This window comes from Corvus brachyrhynchos, unplaced genomic scaffold (assembly GCF_000691975.1).
Source record: "Corvus brachyrhynchos isolate BGI_N302 unplaced genomic scaffold, ASM69197v1 scaffold229, whole genome shotgun sequence".
In the NCBI taxonomy this organism is placed as follows: domain Eukaryota; kingdom Metazoa; phylum Chordata; class Aves; order Passeriformes; family Corvidae; genus Corvus; species Corvus brachyrhynchos.
The window spans coordinates 2856539-2865603 of NW_008240042.1; positions in this window are offsets into that span (position 1 = coordinate 2856539).

Genomic DNA, 9065 nt, shown 5'->3' on the forward strand with positions numbered 1-9065 from the left:
CCCCTCCCCCCAGGGCTAGCGGCCGCGGGGGGGGAGGGGGTGGTCTCAGCAGGCAGCCGGCTGATGGAATGGCGAGCTTGTCCTTGCTTAGAGAGATGCAAAAATTACTTAATTCGTGAAGGATTTTTTTATTGCTGCACCCATAAATAAGTCACTCTTATCTTCAGTATTGTTAACCTTATCACTAGGAAACAAGTATTGGCCTGTAACCTAACCTTTCTGCATTGGTGACTTTGCCATCCTCTGTGTATCAGCACGGCCTTTTTCCTCAGCAGACTTTCTGCCTTTTGGGAACAGGATTTTGGGTAGAGGTCCTGTCTTAAAGTGCTAGTGAGCAAGGCCTGAAAAGGTGCCTGGTTTTGAGCTGTGAGCCATGAAAGAAGTACTTCCCTTTCAAGTGCCTGCTAGCATAGGTGCCTCAGCCTGGGGTCTGAGCAGGTACAATCCCTTAAGACAGGCTTCTAAAGGCCTTTGAGGTTTCTTTAATTTTTTTTTTCTTTCCTAACCCTATGGCAAAATCATGTGTTCCCACTTTGTCTATAAGATGGCTTTACTGTGCCAGTAAAAACCTGAAGCTGGGCTGTACAGCGAGCAGCTAAAAAGAATGACAGTCACAGTATGGGAAGCCTTGCTGGAGACAGTGTCACTGAGATAATGGGAGACTTTAACAGGGCCTGGAAAGGAGCAATTTGTCAGAGAAGGTCAGCTTGAAAAGTATGGTCAACCGGTTTGAAAGACACTGAAAGTCAAAAAAAATTTGTGTCTTGGTTTTGGAGACAAAACTTCAGGAGGAAACACTCTGGAGTGTCTCCTCCAAAGGGAAAAGGGCCTCCCCTTTTCTTCCACCAATAAGACAAGTGGGTCACAGCAAGTGAAAGTGGGAAAAAGAAACCAAACTGTTTATTAGCACACAAACAAAACAGGGTAGAACAGGGGAAAAAAAAACCCTCAAAATACAACAAATTCCTGGAGAGGGAACAGACACGTGGGCTTGGATCAGCTTGGGGCCACCCTGCGGGCCTGCCAGGGCTGCCCCCACAGGCTCTCTGGACCAGTGAGGAGGGAAGGGAGGCAGTGAGGCAAGGGGAAGGGAAAAAAGAGCAAGAAAAAGACCCAACAGAACCTTTTCCCAGCTAGCTGGAACACAAAGAAAACCCAGAAAAGCAGCACAGCGCTCCCGGTGCACTCCCTCCGGAGCCCCTGGAGCCCTTGGGCTGAACCATTCAACTGCCCCCTCGGGCTGTGGCTCCAGCCCCCGGGTCCATCTTACATGCACAGCGTCCTTGGGCATTGAGAGGATGGTTAAGGAATAAAGCAGCTTCATAATGTCACCCCAGGACATCTTTATAATACAGGAAGTTGCTGAAGGCATGGCAGTTTGGAGGTGGGAAAGATTTTGGTAAGAATGATTGACTTTTAGTAACAAATTAAACTAGGAGTTTTGAATTGGATGGTCAATCAGAGGAAGAATATAAAGCTTAGATGTTCAGGGAGGTTAGAACAATGTTCTGGGCTAGGGTGAAGGGGAGGGATGTGCCTCAGTTGTAAAGATAAAATGGGAGAAACAGGGAGATGTGAAGAACTGGGTGAGGCAGTAGTTCAGAGGTAACTTGGGGAAGAGAGAGGGACCCTAAGCTTAAAATGTGCATAAATTAGGTATTCTCTCTTATTATATGGTGGTGTGACGATTTCAGCCAGATAAAACATTTGAGCTGTCAAGCCAGAAGTCTTCAGACTTTCCTTGCAACCTAAAATATCTTCATCTTTTTAGCTTCATTTGGGTGGGGTTTGGGTGATGTTTTAGTTTAGTTTTTTTTGTTGTTTCTTATTTTTGAACCCTGGAATATCTAGCTCCCAGTAACTTTTTGGACTTAGTTATTTTATGGTAACTCAGAGGCACTGAGTGCATAGAGCAGGACCTTTGGTAAAAGCCCACGTGTTGTGAAGTTCTCCAACAATGTCAGCAGTGGAGGGGGACAGTCTTCGTACTTTTATATTCTCCAGTGAAGAGTGTTATGAGTTCTCAACATTTTTAATAAGTTGGTTAAGAGCTATGGAAGGGAGAGAAGTCTGACATAGTATCACAGCTGTGGGGACTGGAGGGTTGTATGAATCATATAAGCCTGGTAAACCCTGGACAGGAGAGTTTCTCTACTCCACTGTGCAGATGTTTTCTTTTTTTACACTAGAAGACCAGAAAGGTGTTCCACACTTTCTTCCTAATCTCAGCTCCATTGTGGTACCCTCTCCAATGCTGTTTTCTCTTGGAAAGCTGCTCTTGAGTATCTTTTTGGCCCACTTCCTAATTGTTTTGCTACTCAGAAGATGATTTTAAAGCCCCCGATTTTGCTTTTTTCCCCCATGTAAATGAAAGCATCACAGTGTTTCCCTTCTGAGTTGACATGATCCAGCTCTTGTAGGGTTCACAAGGCAACCAAAATATTTTGTTTCTGATGGACACTGTTCCTGGCATGTTGGGGGAGAGTCCACCTAGCTTAATGGTTATTGAGACCAAGAAGGCTTACTCATTGTTTTATAAGCTGCCATTCAACATATTAGAATGACTAAAACCTCCAAACTTTAATTAAGACTTCCAAGAAAACCCAACAATAACATCTTGAATCTTGCACAAGTCTATGGCCTTGCTGGACCTCTTCTCTAAAAGTCATTCACCTTGATTTTTCCCTTTTATCCTCTGCTTGATGACCTTCACAAGACTAAGTGGGAGATCTGTACCTTCTCTGGCTAGGCAGGGGATATTTCCTGTTCAGGCTCCTACCTGCTTCTATTGATTCTGGCTTGTGCAACATCCTCCATGTAGGAAATATGGAAAAAGTACTCCTCCCTTTAAGAACATTTCATCTTCTCTCTTCCCCTCTTTCTTCTTTAATATAAAAAATGTGGAAATTTTTTGTTGGGAGGGGGACAAAGAGATACACAAAGAGATAGACTAGAAAGTATTTGAGTAAATCCGTGTATTCTTCCATTTTCAGACCCTCGATTCTTCATTCGTACAGTTGCTTTTTGAGGAGGGAAACACACAGAGGGGCAACCCCTGTGCCCCACAACTCCTTCATTTGTTTGTTGCTCCAGCTGGGGGAAAAGAAGTGCGTGAGAGCGTGTTCCCTGGGACCGTGACTCCATCTGCAGGCAGGAGCACGCCACTCGCTGCCAAGAGCCACCACGACCTCCTTGCAGCGTTGAGCCCCTTAGGTCTTGAGTGACACTGCTGAAATCCCCCGGTGTTTCTCAGTGCGCAGCAGTGTCTATCCCTCCCAAAAGCTCAATGAGAATAAGAGTAATAAATAGTCAAATTATATGGGTACCTCATGAATTTTACTTCCATGACCTGGGCACCTTTAGAGCAAGCAGCCAACACATATGAGGGATTATATGGGTAAATTTGTGTGCTTACTGGTGAAAGAGAGCATAGCACTAAGGAAGTATGGCCGCAGGTTAGCGAGAAAAGCAATTAAATCCTGTGGCCACAGCACCTACATGTCAGGGATGTGTTGATGATAATGGTTTGCTGGGAACCGCAGCCTTAAAATTCTACATCTAGCTTTGTTGGTGAACTACCACAGGCAGAGTGCATGTCCCCAACTGAAACGTGGAGGTAATGATGCTTTGCAAATGTCTAAGAAAAAGGCAGCCAACTTTCAGTGCTTGCATTTTAGAGGGATTAAAAATACAGTCACTCTTCTACCTGCTCTGTAGTTATAAGTTCATTTATGTAATGTTTTATATAATCTTCAGGGTAGGAGCCATACTGAGGGAAGAAGAGTGAGGGAGTAGAACACCAACCATGGTTTTGGAATGATTAATTAATGTTTTCCATTAAGTAGCTCATAAACCAGTAACAATTCTAAGAATAAGTATTTGGACATTAAAGAGTTCTGGATATCATAAGAGTGGTTTTCATGAAGAGTCCTGGTAGCTAAAAAAGCCTAGTGGAATATTTGTGTTCTGTAAACTGCTTCCATAAAACCAGATGTGAATACCATGTTTAGGGAACAGTAAATGCTCACATTACAACACTTTCACTTATATTGGGAGAGTCCTCTTAAGATCATCTAATCCAGCCTCAGTGCTCAAACAGGGTAAGCTAAGTTGTTCAGGCAACCTCTCTGGTCAACCTGTGCCAAGTGTTTGACTCTCCTAATGGTAAAAAAACAATAAAAATCATGTTGTTGTGTTCAGATGGAATATTGGTGTTGTGTTGTTTGATTGGTTTGGGGATGTTGCTTTGGTTTTGCTTTTGCTTTTTTTTTTTCATTTTGTGCCCCTTTCCTCTTATCCTGGTGATGGACACTGCTGATAAGAGTCTGACTCCTTCAACCTCTTTCCCATCCATCAGACATTTGTACAAATGGATGAGATCCCTCCAAACCTTCCCTTCTCCAGGCCAGACAGTCTCAGTTTTTCAGCCTCTCCTCATACAGTAGATGCTCCGGTCCCTTAATCATCTTTGTGGCCCTGTACTGGACTCGCTCCAGTACGTCCAGATCTTTCTTGTGCCAGAGAGCCCTGAATGAGATGCAGCATTCCAGGTGCAGCCTCACCAGCACCGAGTAGAGGTGCAGGATCACTTCCCTCAGCCTGCTGGCAACTGTCTTCCTCCTGGTGCCCTTCTTGGCTACAAGGGTGCATTGCTGGCTTGTGGCCACCTTCTTGTTTACCAGGATCCCAAGGTCCTTCTTGGAAAAGCTGCTTTCCAGCTGGTTGACGCCTAGGATATGCTGGTGCCCAGGGCTATTCCTTGTTACACTGCATTTCCTCTTTTGAACTTCAGGCCATTCCTCTGCCCACTTCTGTAGAGGTAGTACTTCTGAAAGGTGGCAACCATCTGGTGTTATCAGCCGCTCCTTCCAGTTTTATATCATTTGCAAACTTGTTGAGGATGCAATCCCTATCTTTTTTATGTGGAAATGAAAGCTGCTTCCCTCCAGGTATTACCACTTCTCCTTTTTTCCTATTCATGAAGTTTAGTGCCACTCTGTGGGATTTTTCACTATTATTACTCTATTTCTTTTGGACAAATAATTTGCATCTTACTTGAAAACAGTGGGTGGCCTTAGAGTTGCTGAAAAGTAGGCACTAGAAACAGTATTTCCATCAGTGTTTGCAGGGGTTGAGGAAGCTAGTCTTTATTCCTAATATCTCAAAAGACAAATTACCTTTTCCTGTGTGTTGTACAGCCCGATGGGGAAGTGCCAATGCAAGGAGAAATTTCCTACAGGCTGCATGACTTCATGCTCAGCAGGCTGACTTGCAGCCCAAACCCTTCTGCCTGCCAGTAGGTGAGGGCTGATTACTGAGAATGTGCAGTACAGTCAAGCATAGCTGAATTCTCTGTGGAATTCATCACACCAGGCGGATGAATTCTACTACAAGCTTGATCCTCCACATGGTCCTTCCCTCCCTTATCCTAATGGATTTCTTTTCCTTGGGAATGTAAAATCTCAGCACCACCATATTTTCTTGTCTCCCAAATGCCCTTCTATCTCACCCTTCTTTAAGCTGTTCAGATATTCCAAAGAGGGCCTGGTTGGCATCAGTACCACTGACATGCCCCTCTGTGCCTGCTTTCCTCCTGCTGTGTCTCTGATAAGGTGCTGTGTGTGAAAGATGAGTTTGGTGAATGCACGGTCCTAGATGGTAGCGGAGCTCCTTGGGGTCTTGTCAGCTCTCATGGTCCAGTGCAGTCTCAGTATTACTCTAGTGATTTAACAATAGAAAACGAGCTAGTTGATTGAGAAACCAGAATTGATTTCCCTGAGGAATTCGCCACCTTGCTGGTGCGGCAGAGACTCTGCCTTTCAATGTAAATGTAACAAGGTGTTTAAAAACTTGGACACACTTCCATTTAGCAAACAGCTGTGGCTTAAAATGCTGTTGCCTTGCTACTTAACGAAGCTGCAAGACTTCTCTGAAGTAGACAGGAGGCCAAATACATTCTGTTTTGCCAGTTTGGGGGGTGGTTTTTCCAGGAGGGGGTAAGGCCTTAAAACCATGGCAGGTGTTTGATAATAAGGCTGTGCCTAAAACTTCAGTTAACCAGCCACCAGCAAACTATTAAGCAGGAGCAAAATGAGAGAGGGAATTGTCTGGGTCTCACTCTGATTTACCTTAGACCATTCTTAGGGTGGGGTAAGGTTATAGATTTCAATGTACTTAAATGTACAATATAAAATTATGCAAAAAGATCAGGATTGGAGCAGATAATTATCCTTCTTTATTTCCACATTTGTAACTGCAGTAGCCCTGAGCTAAGTGTTCCAGTCCTCAATTGACTAAACAAATTCTTTTCATCAACTCAGAAATTGCTTAGTGTTTTATGTTGTAAAATATTAATTTATTTTTTCTATATTTAATCTGTACTGGGTAAGATGTTGCTCACTCAGACTTGAGGGAGAAATACTGCATTTCAGGTATCTATAGGCCTAACTCAAATAGTCCTAGGGTCAAGTGAGTGGTTGGTTGTTGTTTCTTGGTTGGTTTGGGGGGGTTTGTTTTTTGAAAAATAGGCTTACACTAAAGGGATGTGAAAGGGTGATATATAATAGATTATATGTAATTATATAAAAATATCATTATATTACATAATTATGAAATTGAAAAGCCAACTGCAGTTATGGTAAAATAAGAATCGTGAAACTCTTTGGTAGCTCTGAAGAAGCATCCTATAGTATTTAAGTAGCAACAAAATTATATGGACATTAATGTGTGGTCCCTCTTCAGACCTACAGACAATGTATTTCTGGCCTGTGAAATCTAGGATTATGTATCCACATGGGTTTAAGGCCACCAGCCTTACAGTGTTGGGGTTTTTTTTGAATTGAAATTAGAATCTATATCATCTTTCCTTGGTAGTGTGCTATTCTAACAGCTGAAAAATATAAACACCATGGTTTTTCTGAAGAAGTATTAATGTGTTAAATTTGCGCCTCAACTAGAAGCATCTTGTGCTAAAGTTTGTTATGAAGTGATGATGGCTAGTTAGTTTGCCAGGATTTAGACAAGATTCTGAAAAAACCGGTTGTGTTTTAGCAAAGAGGCATAGGTCATATTGCACTCTTCCTCCTTGATGCCTCTCCATTTGGAGGCTTTGTGACTGTAGTGGAATTCTTGGTCTTAAAGTACATTTGTGATTCAATATGCTCTCTGCAAGAGTTCTTGCCTAGAAGTGGCTGTGGGCCTTTCATTTTCCTTTCATTTTAAGAAAGGTTAAAAACTTTGCAGAAGGAGAATTTGGTTGTCTTTTAAAAAAGCTAAAGCCTATGTGTCATTTAGGATCTGCTGGTTATGCAACTGCATCTCCCACTTGGTAATTGTTATCTGTCCCAGGATGATACTCATCAGACAGCAATGGCTTCTGATTATTGCTCATTGACCTTTGTGGGGTTGGTTGGTGGCCTTGCCAGTCACTAACTTGTCATTATTAATTATTCTTACAAACCTATTACTTGATGTCATTTGTTTATGGAGCAATCGCAAACATGGATGATGGTATCTATGAGCTGTTGTCCTATGGACTTGTTCATCCCATTGTGTTTGCCTTTCAAATGCTTAGGAGCAAAGAGAAGTTTGTAATCAAGTGTTGTTTGAAAGACTGATTCGTAGTTACTGCTGAGCATGGAAATATTGGCATAAATTAAAACTAGAGGAGTTTATGCTGTTACAGGTAATGGCCAACACATATGAGAGAGATGTTGATTTCAATTTAAAATTGGTGGGCCTCATCTTACATATTGAAGATACAGAGGCTATAGAAGGTATTTGCCTATGGTCAACAGAAGATTAATCCAAAGATAGGAGTAACTTTAAAAAGAGCCTATGCAGCCTGAATAACTCTCCTCTGCATGCTCAGGGACACACACAACTGACCTGGCCACCATTTTGGTAGGCTGTACTTAAAGCAGAAGTGGCCATAGTTTGGTTTGAGAGGGCCCAGGAACTGGTTAAAATGGTCTTATTTTTCCACTCAGTACACTTCTTTAAAAAAATCTGACCCTGGGAACAGGACTCTTTAAAGTTTCAAAGAATAAAGCAAGGATGCCAGGTAATTTTTAAATTTCTGTTTAGCAACCTTTTCAAGTATTTGGTACATTGCATAAAGACAGTTTGGATGCTAGATACCCTGCAAAGGTTTTAGGAATGTTACATCATTTATTACTGTTTAAAACCTTATTTACTCAATTCGTTTCATTTTTCTCATGTGTAAGCGAACAAAATATTTACTTTGTTCGAAAGTGGTTTCTGGAGCTGAACTTAATTCATATGTGTAACTAGGTTTGATGTTTGGAAGGTGCCATACAATCATTACTTATTAATAGCAGGACCTGCAGAAGCAATGCATTATTTATATTATGTTATCTGTGGAAGACTTGAAACTATTTTCTTGTGTTTGGACAAAAAAATGTTCAAAAGTGTGGTCAGCTGACTTAATTCTTTTTTTTTGTGCTATACCACCAAATACAACATGGAAGATTATTTTTTAGATGGTGTTATGCCCTTAGTAACCTCCCTTAAATCAATGTGTAAAATAGTGGAAGTGAGGACTGCTGTGCCTATGGTTTCAGTGGGAAGGCTGGATACTATCTATTGACAAGGACAATATCTGAAGTAATGCACTTAGCCAGGATAGAGCTGAAGAACCAAGTTATTCCCAAAGAGTATTTCCAGGTGTGGGGTTAGAAACTGTTCAAAGCTAAAGTATATGAAGTTTCTCCCTGATAATTCATTCGAGCATTGGGATTTCTTTCACTGCAGAACACGCTTAAGGCTTGGCCCACTAAACTCCTAGGAAAACTGTTAGGATGTCTGTGGAAGCCAAGGTCACCCTCAGAGAGATTTAAGGCTGCTCTGCTGTGTGCCAGTCCCCATGGCCCTTTCAGAGAGCTGTGTTCCCATGGTGCCTCTTTGCTGCAGCCACCTCAACTCCGCTAAAGGGGGTTTCAAATGATGGAGGGGAAAAAAACCCGCACAGCACATTGTAAATTAATGCTGACAATGTCAACATTAATTTATGCCAGAAATGCATGAGGAATAGAGGGTGGAAAGAG